Source organism: Elaeis guineensis, chromosome 14, assembly GCF_000442705.2.
Source record: "Elaeis guineensis isolate ETL-2024a chromosome 14, EG11, whole genome shotgun sequence".
Classification (NCBI taxonomy): Eukaryota; Viridiplantae; Streptophyta; class Magnoliopsida; order Arecales; family Arecaceae; genus Elaeis; species Elaeis guineensis.
Genome location: NC_026006.2, coordinates 46,946,317 through 46,962,199, shown reverse-complemented (window position 1 = coordinate 46,962,199; position 15,883 = coordinate 46,946,317). Strand labels below are relative to the sequence as shown.

Here is a 15,883-nt window from a genome sequence, read left to right as displayed (position 1 = left end):
ATCGTCATTGCCGAAATAAGTTGTTACAATTGTACTTCAATTATCATCATTCTTTAAGGCATTATGTTTCAAAGTTATTGATCCTTGGAAACTTGATCAGTTAGAATCCGATATTGCAATTACACTTTACCAGATGGAAAAGATTTTTCCTCCTAGATTTTTCACTATTATGGTACATCTGCTCATTCACCTAGCTTCAGAAGTTAAAGTTGGTAGATCGGTACATTATAGATGGATGTATCCTATTGAGAGGTATTATTGCAAACCTTAAATCTTTTGATAATTTTATTAGAAACAACAGCATACTGATATTTTAATAAATATTTAATTCTTGAAGGTTTTTTGTGCGTCTTAAAGATTATGTGCGAAATAGAGCCTATCCCGAAGGCTCGATTGCTGAAGCATATATTGCGGATGAATGTTTGACATTTTGTTCAAGATATCTTCAAGGTGTAGAGACTATTTTTAGTCGACCTCAACGGCATAATGACTTCGTGGAGAATGCAGAACTGTATAAGTTCTTAACTGCTGGAAAATTCTTGGGAAGAGCTGAAAGTATTGTACTTGATCAAAAATCCTTAGCACAAGTACATCGTTATGTGTTACTTCATAGTGACATAATATCTGACCATCGCAGGTTAGTATATTTAAGGAATGATATCAAAATTTAAATTTTATATTAGATATAATGTTCTAAATGATATATTTATATTTTATGCAGTGAATTTTTATTTATCAGAGACGAGCCAATCATAACATTCATCCTAATGCAAGGATTGAACAGCGATGGTTGGTCGAGTTATTCCCTATGTGGCTTTCGAATCAGGTGTGATTTATATTTAATTATGAGATATATTAATTTTTGATACATATTTAATATCAGATAACTCAACAGCACTTCGTCATATCATTTTTTTTTAGGTATCAAAGCTGATGGAGACAAATAATTCAGATGAACTAATAGCTCTTGTTCAAGGACCTAACAAGATTGTGAATAGATATAACGGTTTCATAATTAATGGCTTTAAATTTTATACTAAAGAACAAGAGAAATTTAGAAAAACGCAGAATAGCGGTGTTATGGTGGAAGCGGATGGAAAATCCTATTATGGTGCACTTAAAGATATCTATGAGTTGGATTATTATGGAAAATTTAAAGTAGTACTGTTTAGATGTGATTGGATAGACATAAACTCACCAAGGGGTTTGAAACAAGATGCAAATGGATTTACACTTGTAAATTTTTCAAGGTTGATACACACTGGTGTGTTATTGAAGGATGACCCATTCAATTTTTCATCTCAAGCTCATCAAGTATTTTATGTACAAGATGCAAAAGATAAAGATTGGTTTACTGTCATCAAAACAAAACCTAGAGACTTATATGATATGGAAAACCAAGTGGAGGATGATGACAATGACACTTATACACAATGTATGCCCTACAAATTTGTGCCAGCTGATGATTTAAATGCTACGACGATGTTGGTTAGAACAGAATTTGAAGGAAACACTACTGCTTGATTGTTACTGGTAATAATTATTTATGATGTATATATTTTGCATTAATTATTGTGTTATTTTACTCCATATATTAACTGATTCTATCTTTTATTTATATAAATGCTAGGTGACATCATGCGTCGTAGGGGACGATATGCTGGTGTGCAGTTCCAGTTTTCACAAACAGAGGCCGGTACGTCTTCTTCAGTACAGCAGCCTGAGGCAGTTCAGCTGCACAGCATTCTGAGCCCTGTCCTTCATCATCAGCACAGCACGATCCTCCTGTTCATCAGCCAGATGATGAGATACACGTGCAGGGTATATATTGTCTTTCATGTAATTTTATTTTTATTTCATTTTATGTATATTTATGATATAGTTACTTTTATGTATTTTTTGTAGACGGATCTGGGAGAGTACGCCCCAGACGCGGACCCACAGTAGTACGAAATGTGTGGCAGATGCGTGAGGGCGAGAGGATTGTTGTGGAGTGCAATCAGCTAGGTCAGCCAATTAAGAAAGCTGCCTGCTTATTGACTTCATTTTTGGGGACTGTTGCTCGGAGGCCTCAGCTATGTCCGTTGGGCTATGCAAAATGGAATGACATGCTTCCAACGTACTAAGTTGAGCTCCTCCGAGTTATAGAGGTAATGAATTGATGTTCATACTGTATATTAATTGTTAATCATTTATATAATTTATTTCATTTAACTTTTTTTTTATAGAGCAAGTTTGTTCTCCCTCCATCCACTCATGATTTTGTAATGAAGTCTCTCAACCGCAAATGGAAAGAATATAGAGCACAATTGAAGAAGGACTATATGAGACAGGGTATGACAGAGGAGGAGGTTGCTAGGAATTATCCTCCTGATGTACCCCCTCATCAGTGGATGGAGTTGGTTCATTATTGGTTCTCCGAGAGGGCACAGGTATATTATCTGCTTATTATCTTTTTTTCCTAAATATTTTATAAAAATATTGATTTTTATTATATATTATATATATAACAAGTTCTTTACTTTATTTTACAGACTTATTCTGCTATTGGTAGAGCTGCACGAGCAGCTCAGTCTGTTCCTCATACATCGGGGTCGAAGAGTTATGCACGACTCTGACAGGAGTTTGTATGTTCCTTAAACTTTCATAATTAACTTTTAATTTTTATGTTGAAATATTTATATAACTAATATCATTATGTATTGTGGACCATGTCTGTATCATGATACTCATATATTTTTTTAAATTATTATAACTGTTTGCTTAAAATTGAAATTATTTGTGTAGGTGGATGAGCATGGGAGGGAATCCGGACAAGTGGAGTTTTACCGGATGACTCATACTCATCAGGATGGTACTTTTGTTCGAGATGAGTCGAGAGATTTATATGTACGGCATTATTAATATTCTATTTTTTGCAATGATTTAAATTTAATTTTGTTAGCTATTAATGTATAACTCTTATTTTCAAAAAAAATACAGGAGAGGGCTACATCTCTCATTGCGGAGCGTGACGACGAGTCCGCAGCATCTACGCAGCAGAGCCGTATCGAGACCGAGGTGTTCACAGAGTTGATGGGACCAGAGTGCTACGGCCGAGTGAGGGGTTATGGAGTAGGAGTCACCCCCACTCAGTTATCTGAGGTTAGTAGATATACGCAGCATGCTGCAGTAGATGCTCAGGATTCACACGTTCGCGGACTCGAGGTGGAGATACAGGAGATTAGACAGAGTCGTGCCGCTGAGATGGAGATGCGACAGAGCCGTGCCGAGATGCAGGCCATGAGGGGACAGATTGATCGCCTTACATCTTTATTAGAGATGTATGGTCCATCTCAGGTAAACACATATTATTAAATATATATTTTTGTATTAATTTAATGATTTATATATTTTTATTTATAGATATGCAAATCATGCTTTTGATATGTTTCTTGTAGGCTCCTGGCACATCAGGCACCCGTCGAGACAGCGGCACGTCACGTGGAGACAACGACGACCATCCGCCTGCGGATTGACATTATTTTATTTTTATTATATTTTTATATTTATTTATATTACTCTTGATTGTAATGGACGATTAGTACTTTATTTTTATTTATATAAAATAATATCTTTTGGTTTGGTTAAATTTGCTATTTAAGTTTGCTTTTGGTGTGAATGGTGGTGATTGTACAGGTGTGAATGATGGTGATTGTACAGGTTTATGTTAGAATAATTGATATAATTTTGTACAGGAATGTATGTATTCTTTTTTTTTGTATATAAAACCTGTATTTTTTTTTTCTCTTAAGACCTTTAACGACGCTTATAAGCATCGTTAAAATAATTTTAACGACGCTTATAAGCGTCGTTAAAGACAAAAAAGCCGACGCTTCGAAAAGTGTCTTGGTAGAGTGGAGGACGCGGAGTCATTAACGACGCTAAAAAGCACCGTTAAAATTGAATTTTGCGACGCTTTAAAGCGTTGTTAGAAATATATTTAACGACGCTTATAAGCATCGTTAAAACAAGTTTAACGACGCTTATAAGCGCCGTTATAATTTAATTTTACGATGCTTTAAAGCGTCGTTAAAAAATAACGACGCTTTTAAAAAGCGTCGGCGCTTTTCATCTCCACTCTTACATAGGCGATGCTTTGGCGATGCTTTTTGAAGCGTCGTAAAGCTTAATAGCGACGCTTATTAGCGTCGTAAAATAATATTAATAGCGTCGTTAATGACCATTTTCACTGTAGTGACAGTATCTCTCGACCAAGGTGCGGTTGGGCAGAACGTGCAGTCCACAGAAAAAAAAAAAAAAAAGGCTGTTGACCAAAACATGGGAGGTCAATAAAAAGAGTTGTTGACCACACCAAAAAACAGTAAAAAAATTCTCATGACCGAAAAATCAACCATTCTAAAGTTGAGACTGTTGACACTGAGCAGAACTGATAGGAGTGAATGCAGTATAATTGACAAAATATGATCGTTGAAAGGATATGGAGATGTTTTAAATGTCTATCAATTGAAAAACAAATTGTAGTGATTTATGCAGTGTAAGGGAATCTATGATCGAATTCAAATTCCAAAATTTTGTCCATTTCTCTATTTGTTCCTAATCCTTTTGACCTTGCTTGGTGTGTGCTATGCCCGCTTTCTGTGGCTCAATGCCATTGATGTCTTTCAGGCCATACTTTCAAAGGCTGGGGTCTCTCGAGGGGGAGGGTTTGACCTTTGTGATGGTTTTTACTGCGAAGCACCTCCTAACCCCTGAGGCTGCGCCCTCTATCTGGAGTCTGGAATATGGTGTTGCTTATATCAATCTTGTGATTTTGCTAGTTTTGCTTCGGAATCTACTTGTTTTGAAGTCAGTAAGAAATGCATGTGACTAAAAGGAGCAAACAAGGTTCGTGTGTTTGGGGTCCGCCAACGTCCGTTTGGCTAAGTGCATTGAGGATTGTGCTATCTTTCAAGCCATTCGTCGAACAGGTGCTAGGGGTTTTCCGGTAGTTGGTGTGGATGGCTGACAAGGGGAAATGAGCGTCTGACGGAGGCCGGTCGCCACTGGAGACGACGGGAGGAGAGAAGTCATGGGCCCATCTGGCTCAAAGGCCGTCGAGGCAACCCAGACAGACGGCACACAAGAGTATGTCGGAGAAAATCGAGCAACTGCGGAAGTACTTTACCAAAGTACTTGAGTTTCGAGAGGAGATAATGTCAGAATCTCAAAAACAGTGGGAGAATAGCTCCGTCCTCGTTCGGAGCCTTGGCCATAAAGTCCCAATGGATTGGATCACGAAGGAGCTCAAGATCTGAGGGAAGCTCCAGAGCGCCCCGAAACCTTTCAGCTTGGTGGAGGAGCACCACCAAATGTGCTTCTAGTTAGAGTGCGGATCAATCCTCGACGGTGGCTCGTTTTAGAGTTTTGAAGGAAACTCAAAATTTTCCTTTCCTTCGGAAGATGCTAAAGTTATTTCTTTAGTTTAGTCCCACGTTAGAGAGGGATAAAAATTTCAATATTTTTATAAACCATCTCTACTTTCCCACCTTTGCTTGGGGAGCATTGGGGGATGTGGATTTTATAATTCACAAACGCACATCGGATAGGTCCGGCATGGCTCGCACATGCAAATCGCAATATGATGTGGCATACGCATGATGATGATAAAATATTTTATTTTATTTATTTTTTATTTAATATTTTTTTAATTATTAATGATCACTTCTCTTCTCAGTCAAACAGTCTAATGATCGTTTATCTTAAACGGTTGTATTTTATTTTGACCGGATGCCAAACGACCATCTGCAAGCGTCTTCTCACGGTCTATAAAAGACTGCGAGTCCGAGCTTGTGGGACATTTGAAAAAATTAGCAATATTTCTTTCTTTCTCTGAGAGTCTTCTTTCAATGTTCAATTCTCTCTATTTCTCCAATTTGTTGCTGATTTTTAAAGAAAGGCCGTCAACCCTCACTACGATTGTGTTTTAAGGATGGATATCCCGATCGTATCTTGGGATAGAATTTTCAATAATCACCGACATGAGGGACAGAAATTTGCCTTAGGACAATGATCACATACTTTCGGTTTCTCATTTTCACTTATTGAAATCTATGGACCAATCCAACCAGACCCTAGGTAAGTTTAAAATTCTTATCTATATCTTATAGTTAGATAAAGTCTAAGTTTATCATAATCATTTGTTTTAAAACAGTTTTGCTTCGATAGAACTTTCTTTTCAGAAAGATTCAATGCAACATTCTAAGAAAAAATTTCGATCTTTACATTTCAATTTTCATTTCACAAATTAGATACTAAATCTTACTATTTTATTTGATTGGATTTATTAACCATCGATAAAGTATATATGAAGGAAAAAATTGATTTTTTCCTTGTAGGATCTTCCAGATCTAATGAGATCTGAGACAGAATATTATAAAAAAAAATATCCTACGATTATTTCAGATCTAAAATCTATTAGATCTGATTTATATTATCTGATATTAAATCTAAAATTAAATCTAAAATCATGAAGAATAGAGAAATACCTCTAGGGTAACTAGATTACCCTGTAGATGATCGCAGCAATGCCCGAGGTTCTAAAATAGCCACACAGTTGCTTGGCCTCTACCGGTATCCACTCGAGCAGGATCTGGATCGTCTTCTCCTCGCAAATCTTTACTCCAAAAATCAGATCTGGAAGATCTTCAAAAGATCTTCTGAAGCTGGAGCAGCAGCTTCTCGATAAATCTCTGCAGCCTTCTAATCAGGAAGCCACCACGTCTTGGACAAGCACCAGATGGATGCCCAACTTCTTGGACGTGAAGAGGAGAGGGAGAGGAGCAGAGGGGGCATGGAGAAGTGGAGAGGATTCAGGATTTTGTTAGTTATTGAGCAGAGTCCTTTAACCCTAGGCACAGACAGGGTTTAAATAGTCCCTGCTGCGCCATGCTATGCCACATCATTCGATCAATCAAAAAATTTTAATTAATTCTGAAAAAATTTTGATTGATGGAGTGATGCTATCTGATCATATCAGATAAGAATCTCCATAATCTCTCCTACTGTTGGTGCCAATACTGGATAAGCAAGTGAGATTGGCGCCCCACAGTCCAAGTTGATCAAGGGATCAGAGTCCTCATCTCATGGGACTCTATCCTTATCCACTTGGGGGGCACGCCATATCTGATTATGGCACCCACATTGAGGACTAATTTAGTAGGTGGACACTCTACTAAAACTCTTCAATGACCTCTTGCCAAGTGGCCTTCAGTCCAAGATCCATGGGTCAACATTTGACCAATGTCTTAAAACAGAAATGGCAAGTGACAAGAATTGACAAGTGTTGTCTTAAATTCATCTCATGAATTAAGACAAATCCTTTCTAAGTTGGACTGGCTCTAATCAGACTGAGAGAAATCTTCTCAAGATTCTCTGGGTGAGTCAAATCACATTTGGCTCAGTCGAGATAGAAAAGATTACACGAGGAGAAAGTTAGGCTCAATCATGTGCTAGCACAATTTTCTTAAATCTAATTAGATCTAATCCAAATCAATCGAACTAAGCTAGCTCAATTGATGACATCCAGACCCTAACTCTTATTTGTGTGACCCAGTTAGGTTCATTTTCGTATGGTAATGAGACATGTCGTGATCTTATCATCGACATCATCGAAACTCCTTTCGATGGATCTCTTCTGATTCAGACAATTAGAATGATCGATCATCAAGATCATTCTAATTGCTCCCAAAATTCATCAGTGACACCTAGCAGTATATGGTGGTAACCATCAAAAATGAAGATGAATCTCTCGGTGTAGCTACCTGTGTGATTGAGTTCTTCTATCATGAGTCTCGATTGAATTAGGATTAAGGTGAACTCGTCAAACTCAACATCAGTCATATGAAGCAATCGATCGATCCGAGTCCGATGTGAAACCTTAATGGAAAACTTTTTTTCATTATTTCACTCTGCCATGGCCATGGGCTTAAGGACTCGATCTTTCGATCATCATAGGACTACTCCTCTTATCTACCAAGGTTGATAGATCCCATCTTGGTGCAATCTGGTTCCTACAATGAATATGCTATAGCCAACATACACCTCAGGGTTTCGAATGGCTAGGAGATCAAGTTATGGTGTAGTCAAACTATAACACACTCAAGGTGAACTGTCGATGCACCTCAGATCAAAGAACTAGACACACAGCTGCAGCATTGAGCTAGTCATCGACGAGAATGTAGACTTCCTTATGACTGCTCGAGGTGGTCACGCTCAGTACTCTCATTCTCAAAGAATATCTGTACTCTCACTTCGGTGTCTCCACACCGTAGACTCAAGACACATCTATCCTAAGAAGCGATCGTACACTAACCTTCTGGATCGATCACCATCCTCGTGATGATCCTATGGTCAGGAGCTGTTTATGAGTTAGTTATGTAAATTCTTGCCTTAAATTTTCAACTCTTAAAAATATGAATTAACATTCCTACTAACTCAAAGGATGTATCACAGACATAATATACACAATGTGATAGTAGAATAATCATTTTATTCATTTATAGTCAAAATTATAAATTTGCCCTTACATTTATACAGGAATGTGTCAGCCAATCTGGCATCTAGGGACACATCTAACAAACTTCCACTTGACCTATTACTAATTGGCTACATATCTAAGTCCCATCTTCTCAAGGTGGACTTCAATTTTTTGCTAGCCTAATGGCTTTGTCAGTGGGTCTGCCACATCGTCTGTGGAGTCGACTCTCTTAACCTCGACATAATCTTTTTCGAGATAATCACGGATCAGATGGAATCACCGCTCGATATGCTTGGACTTCTGGTGAGACCTTGGCTCCTTAGCTAGGGCTATGGTGCCATTATTATCGCAGTAAAGAGGGATGGCATCCGATAACATCACTCCAAGCTCTGCGGCAAACTTTTTGTATCAGAATACCTGCTTCGCAGCTTTCGATGCAACAATATACTCTGCCTCCATGATGGAATCAGTAATTACCGTCTGCTTGAAACTCTTCCAGTTAACTGCACCACCATTGTAAATAAACAGACTCGCAGATGTTGACTTTCGATCATCTATATCAGACATAAAGTCTGAGTCTGTAAATCCCTGAATCTGGAGTTCTCCATTCTCAAAGACTAGAAACATATCTTTAGTCCTTCTCAAGTACTTAAGGATACATTTCACAGAAGTCCAGTGCTCTTCGCCTGGATTCGACTGATATCTGCTTGTGATACTCACAGCATGGGCTATATCAGGTCGTGTACATAGCATGGCATACATGAGGCTCCCTATTGCGGAAGCATAAGGGATCTTGCTCATGCGTTAAATCTCCTTAGGTGTGCTAAGGCACATCTTCTTGGAGAGATGAATGCCATGTCTAAAAGGTACTAAACCTCTTTTGGAGTTTGTCATGCTAAACCTTTTTAGCACCTCCTCTATGTAGATCTTCTGTTAAAGTCCCAGCATCCTATTTGGTCTATCTCTATAGACCTTAATACCCAGTATAAAAGATGCCTCTCCTAGATCTTTCATAGAGAACTCCTTAGACAATCATATTTTGACTGAGGTCAATATGAAAATATCATTCTCAATCAGGAAGATGTCATCTACGTACAGTACGAGGAAGATAACTATGCTCCCACTGACCTTCTTGAACATACATGGTTTCTCCTCGTTCTTGATGAAACCAAACATTTTGATCACATCATTGAAACGAGTATTCCAGCTCCGAGATGCTTGCTTAAGTCCATAAATGGACTTTTGCAGCTTGTAGATCTTGTGATCATCATCACTGAATGTGAAACCAAGCGGCTGTTCCATATACATATCTTCCTCAGGATATCCATTTAAGAACATCATTTTCACATCCATCTGTCATATTTTATAATCGAAATAGGCTGCAACAGCAAGCAATGTGCAGATGGATTTTAGCATGGCTACGGGCGAAAAGGTATCCTGATAATCAATGCCTTCGCGCTGACTATAACCTTTCACTACGAGCCTAGCCTTGAATGTCTTCATATTTCCATCTGCACCTATCTTTCTCTTGAAGATCCATTTACACCTAATAGGTACAATACCTTCAGGTGGATCTACCAAGGTCTAGACTTAGTTTGAGTGCATCGAGTCAATTTCTGATCTCATTGCCTCCAACCATTTCTCAGAGTCGATATCTGATATCGCCTCGTCATAGGTCTTGGGGTCATCACCATGAGCCTCATTTTTCGTGAGGAATATTTTCTCTACTTCTTCTTGTATAGTACCTAAGTACCTTTCAGGAGGACGAAAAATCCTAGTCGATCTACGAGGTGGAAGAGGTTGTGTTAGGACTGGTTCTAATTGATTTGGTTCCTCAGGTTCTTTAGCTCGTTGCTCTTGGGAGACATTCTCCTTAAGCTTAATTATTCTTTCGATGCCACCATCTTGAATAAACTATTTTTCAAGAAAAATAGCATGTCGATTCACAATCACATTGTGATCTTCCGAAATATAGAAATAGTATCCTAATGACTCTTTAGGATATCCTATGAACCGAGCTCTAAAAGACCTGAACTCTAACTTGTCCGGCTGCTGTCTCTTGACATGAGCCGAACAACTCCAAATTCTGAGATGACTCAGACTTGGCTTCTTACCATGCTATATCTCATACGGTGTAGTAGGAACGATTTTAGAGGGAACCCTATTCAATACATATATTGCTGTCATAAGACAATGTCCTCAAAGAAACTCAGGGAGGTTCGTGAAGCTCATCATGGAACGGACCATATCTAATAGGGTCCGGTTCCTCCATTCTGAAACTCCGTTGAGTTGTGGCATTTCAGGTGGAGTCCATTGAAAGACTATGCCATTGTCCTTAAGATAGTCTAGAAACTTTCGACTAAGGTATTCATCTCCTCAATCTGATCGAAGAATCTTAATGGATTTTTCTGTTTGTTTTTCTACTTCATGTTTAAATTCTTTGAATTTTTCAAAAGTTTTAGACTTGTGTTTCATTAGAAACACATACCCGTACCTAGACATATCATCGGTGAAGGTAATAAAGTAGACATAGTTGCCTCTAGCCGGCACATCAAATGGGCCGCATACATCTGTATGTACTAGAAAAAGTAGGTCTGTGGCTCTTTCCCCATATCCTGTAAAAGGAAACTTGGTCATTTTGCCTTGAAGGTATGATTCACAAACTGGATATGACTCGAAAGTCAATAGACTCAATAGTCCGAATTTCTCCAATTTGTTAACCCTGTCTTCCGCTATATGACCTAGCCTTAGGTGCCACAGATACCTATCATTTAGACTATCTCTAGGCCTTTTAATTCCCATGACATTCACATTTTGCTCGATATGAAATACAGATACATCAATATGTAGCTGATAGAGACCATTAATAAGAAAATCATTTATAACTTTATTATTTTCATAAAATATATTACAATGATTCTTATGAAAGCTAATCACATAGCCTTCTTGTGCTAAACATGAAACAGAAATCAAATTTATGTTTACTACAGGCACATAATAACAATCTCTAAGAACTAAATCTAATCCTAACGATAATCATAGAGGATAGGTTTTCATGGCCACAGCAGCAACTCTTGCTCCGTTCCCGATGCTTAGGATCATATCCCCATCCCTCAGCCTCCTGCTCTCCTCAAAACCTTATGTAGAAATATACAAATGAGCACTAGAACCAGAGTCAAATACCCAACTAGATGCAAAGGAAACCGTAAGATTAGATTCTATAACGAGCATACCTCCAGAAGGACCATCCTTCTTGTTCTTCAGGGTGGCCAAGTACTAAGGACAGTTCCGCTTTCAATGGCTGTCTGAATTGCAGTAAAAATATTTTTCCTTTTCAGTAGCCTTCTTCGGTTCTGTCTTCTTCTTCTTCCCATCCAACTTCTGCTTCTTCGTAGACTTCTTCTTCTTTCCAAAAGACTTTCTCTTGAAAGAAGTCCGCTCCACAGTAAGGACTGAGCCTTTTGAACCTTTCAAAGAAAGCTCAGTCGTAACCAATATGTTCATTAACTCAGCCAAGGTACACTGCATCTTATGCATATAGAAGTTCATGATGAACTGACCATATGCATCGGACAAGGACTGAAGGATCACATCAATCTAAAAATCTTTGTCTAAGATGATACCGAGCTTCTCAAGCTTTTCAAGGTCCTTGATCATTGTCAAACAATGATCTTGGACTAACTGTCCATCACATATTTTAGCCTTAAAAAATCTTTGGCAGACTTGATACTTGGCTGTGTGACTTTGTTCATCAAACAACTCTTATAGGTGAGCCAACATTTGGTGGGTAGTCATAATATTCTCATGCTGGCGTTGCAAGTCATCAGACATGGCATCCAACATGTAGTACCTGGCTTTGTTATCATCATCCGTTCACTTTTTCAGAGACGCTCTCTGTTTAGCAGTCAGACATGCTGGTATGGCAGGTGGATCCTGGTCCAAGATATGAGTCAGTTTCTCAGAATCCAGAATAATTCTGTAGTTTCTCAATCAGTCCTTGAAATTGGGTCCAGTCAATCTATGGGTGTCTAGTATTTTGGTTAGGAGATTGGACGCAGACATGTTTCCTGTAGAGAGTCAAAAGTTTCTAGTTAGATTTTGTAATCAGACTTAACCAATTTATTTAGAAATTTCATTTTTAAATAAATTAGGCTCTCACTATTTTCTCAGATCCCTACACTCCCTAGGTAAAGATATAAAAATCTTCGTGATTAGTGATTTCTAGTGGGTGGTGCGATCTCACCGACTGGCTCATCACCTCATCTAACAGTTATTGGTGATGGATCAATTGATGAGTGGACAACTCTTGTCCAATGATTCTCTAATCATGGTGCACCCAAAACTTGATCTCTAATTCATGAAGCTCACCATGCCCGGAATATTGCTCCAGTCCTTAGTTAAGTCAGACCCACCATTTGCATAAATTAGATTCCTGATTGGGTCCCTCACCGTATCCGAAATATTGAGCACAACCCATCCTCTAATCTGTAGCATCCAATGCCTAATAGACATGGTTGCATCTTTCCGATGCAACTGAGCCACTGTAACCAGCCGAGAACAATCAACCCCGAGAAGGGCCCGCACATCCACAATGGTAGAAGATCTTAGACTTAATATTTTCTTAGGGAGATTTGATTTAGGTTTTATTAAACTTGACTTGACATAGTCATAAAAATTATGACTAACCTAGTGGCATGGGTTAGCTCGAATTGTTAGCCACCTCAAATCAAAATTGGGTCGACATATATAGCCAGATAAGTGAGATCGGTGGGAGTGATATGCCATTAACTTGACAAAAATGTATTCGAGTCGAGTAGCTCCCAATTAAAAATTAGTCGGTCACATCTGCCCAACTTACCTTAGACACCAAATTATCGAATCAAAACCAATTGGGTTAGCCTACAATCCAGGCTCTAACCACTGAGCCAAATTAGGTCTTAACTTGATCGAGGCACATCTAAATGTAATTCAACCTTGACCTATACTTAATCCTATTAGGCTGGTCAATTATTAGCTTTCATGATCCCACCTAACCAACTTTTGATTCGATTTGATCAACCGCTAGACTTAATTGAGCTACCCAAGCCCGAACCTAATTTTATGAAAATGACTTAGATCTGAAATTCTTAATTTTAGATCTAATTTAATTTCATAAGCTTAATTCATTAATTAAGTCTTGAGTTCATAAATAAAATATGTAAATAAATCTTAGGATTTCAGGATCTAGAGTTTTGCAGAAAAGTAAATTTTGATTTCTGATTTAGGATGAACGCGCAGCACCCCTATATGCCATAAGAACACCCCATTGAATGGGAGGAGAGGATCTTAAATCCTACTTTATTCTTATGACCGGACGGCCATGAGGAACACCTTAATCAGAAATATTAATTTAACTACAAAACTAGTTAGATCTAAGTTACATATCACATATATATATTTCAGATCTAACTTATACATGCTTTGCATACAACTCATGTATTTGTTGCTCCTAGATTGATTTTGATGATTACAAAGCAGATTGAAGGGATACAAATAATTTTAAATTGAAAAAGTCCTTATGCTCTTCAAGGGCAAAATCATAATTTCACTAAAATCCTGATTTGATGGTATCATTTGATAGAACAAATGATTTGTAAACTTTTGGTGAAAATTTCATTGTATTTGGACTTATATTTTTGAAGTTATGAAGGTTTGAAGTGCATGAGTCGACTCATGAGTCAACTCATGGCACTGTGAGCTGATTGGCACGCAAAAAATTCCCATGGCACGCTGGATTTTTGACTTGGCACGATCTGTGCGTCGACTCATGAGTCGACCCACAAGGCATGAGTCGACTCATGAGTCGACCTCTGCTGATATGAGCCAAAAAATCCAGAAATCAGACTGTTCTGGTCTGTGCAACAGAAGTCGACTCATGAGTCGACTCCTGATGCATGAGTCGACTCATGAGTCGACCCCTGCGACGGAAAATATCAGCAACGGCTATTTTTTTATCCATTTTAATTGCCATTTATGCTTCCTAAAATTGCTCGAACGGCTCTTTATCTACCTAAATTGTTTTCTCTTGCTTCTAATGCTACAAAATGCTTAAAATGGTGAAAGAAATTGCAGATTAAATAGCAGATCAAACGTGAAATCAAAATGAGAAGAATAGAAGAGAGGATCCGAAATCTGCACGAAAAAGTCTGAGATCAACGAAAAATTAAAAAAGAAAAAGAGAGAGGATACACAATATACCAGAGAGATTGTGAAAGAGTAAAGCAAGAGCTTTCAAGGAGAGAATCTTTCAAGCCTATTATTTTCAACCTTGATCTAGAGATTGTTCAAAGCTTTCAAGAGATCTTCAATCAACAATCAACCTCTTCTCAAGCATTCAAGCATTCATCCACCTTGAGAAAATCCGAAAAAGGGGTTCATCATTTGAGTAAAGTTTTTATTGTTATATTTGCTCATTTAAGGAGCTGTTATTGTATTAATCTGTGCTCTAAATATTCTTACTCTTTGTGAGTTTTTGTTCTTGTTTTTGGAGGATTTCCAAAACAAGGAAAGGTTGATCCGAACCTGAAATCGGAGTGTTTTGGGTTTACTTGTACCCGGGAAACAAGTGTTCTAGCTTGGGATAGCTAGTGTCGGAGTTTCCGACATGTTGTATTCGGGTTGAATACAAAGGATAGTGGATTGAAATTCCCAAGAAGGATCTTGGGGAGTGGATGTAGGTGCAAGGTTGGCACCGAACCATTATAAATCCTTGTGTTTGTGGTGTGCTTTATCTCTTTATCTTATTTCTTTATTATATCCTTGCAATACTGCTTTAGGTAATTAATATTGAATTAAAATCTTTGTCTTATTCATCATTGGTAATCGGTTGGGCCTAAAATTTTTTAGAAACCCAATTCATCCCCCCCTCTTGGGTTGCATAGCTGGGCAACAAGTGGTATCAGAGCAGGTGCTCTAGCCCTTCTTTGATCTAACAATCAAAGAGCCAAAGATCTATGGCAACCCATGTTGGTACTTCTCTAGCCGAGGGGCAATCAACAAACCGACCTCCACTTTTCAATGGGTCTAATTACACCTATTGGAAAGCTCGGATGAAGATTTTCGTACAAGCACTCGACTATGATATGTGGAGTATCATAGTGAATGGTCCTCACACACCCACCAAGATTATAGATGGTGAGGAGTCAACCAAACCCGAAAAAGAATGGGATGAGGTTGACAAGAAATTAGCACAATTAAATGCCAAAGCCATGAATGTCCTTTATTGTGCTCTAGATGCAAGTGAATTTAATCGCATTTCTACTTGTGCATCTGCTAAAGAAATATGGGATAAGTTAGAAGTAACCCATGAGGGAACAAATCAAGTAA

At 38.2% G+C, this 15,883-nt stretch overlaps 2 long non-coding RNA genes across 3 annotated transcripts; both read left to right on the top strand.

The window, feature by feature from the left end:
* The first annotated feature begins 2,007 nt into the window (after positions 1 to 2,007).
* LOC140853788 (uncharacterized) lies at positions 2,008 to 3,160 on the top strand. 2 transcript variants are annotated; one of them, XR_012136893.1, is made up of 5 exons: positions 2,008 to 2,150; positions 2,229 to 2,432; positions 2,535 to 2,627; positions 2,788 to 2,889; positions 2,983 to 3,154. It is a non-coding gene; the product is annotated as an uncharacterized lncRNA (long non-coding RNA). The 2 variants fall into 2 exon arrangements; XR_012136892.1 differs by lacking the exon at positions 2,008 to 2,150 and having other exon boundaries at positions 2,187 to 2,432; positions 2,983 to 3,160.
* Positions 3,161 to 3,247: 87 nt separating this feature from the next.
* On the top strand, positions 3,248 to 3,631 carry LOC140853592 (uncharacterized). Its single transcript, XR_012136668.1, has 2 exons — positions 3,248 to 3,339; positions 3,441 to 3,631. It is a non-coding gene; the product is annotated as an uncharacterized lncRNA (long non-coding RNA).
* Positions 3,632 to 15,883: the final 12,252 nt, after the last annotated feature.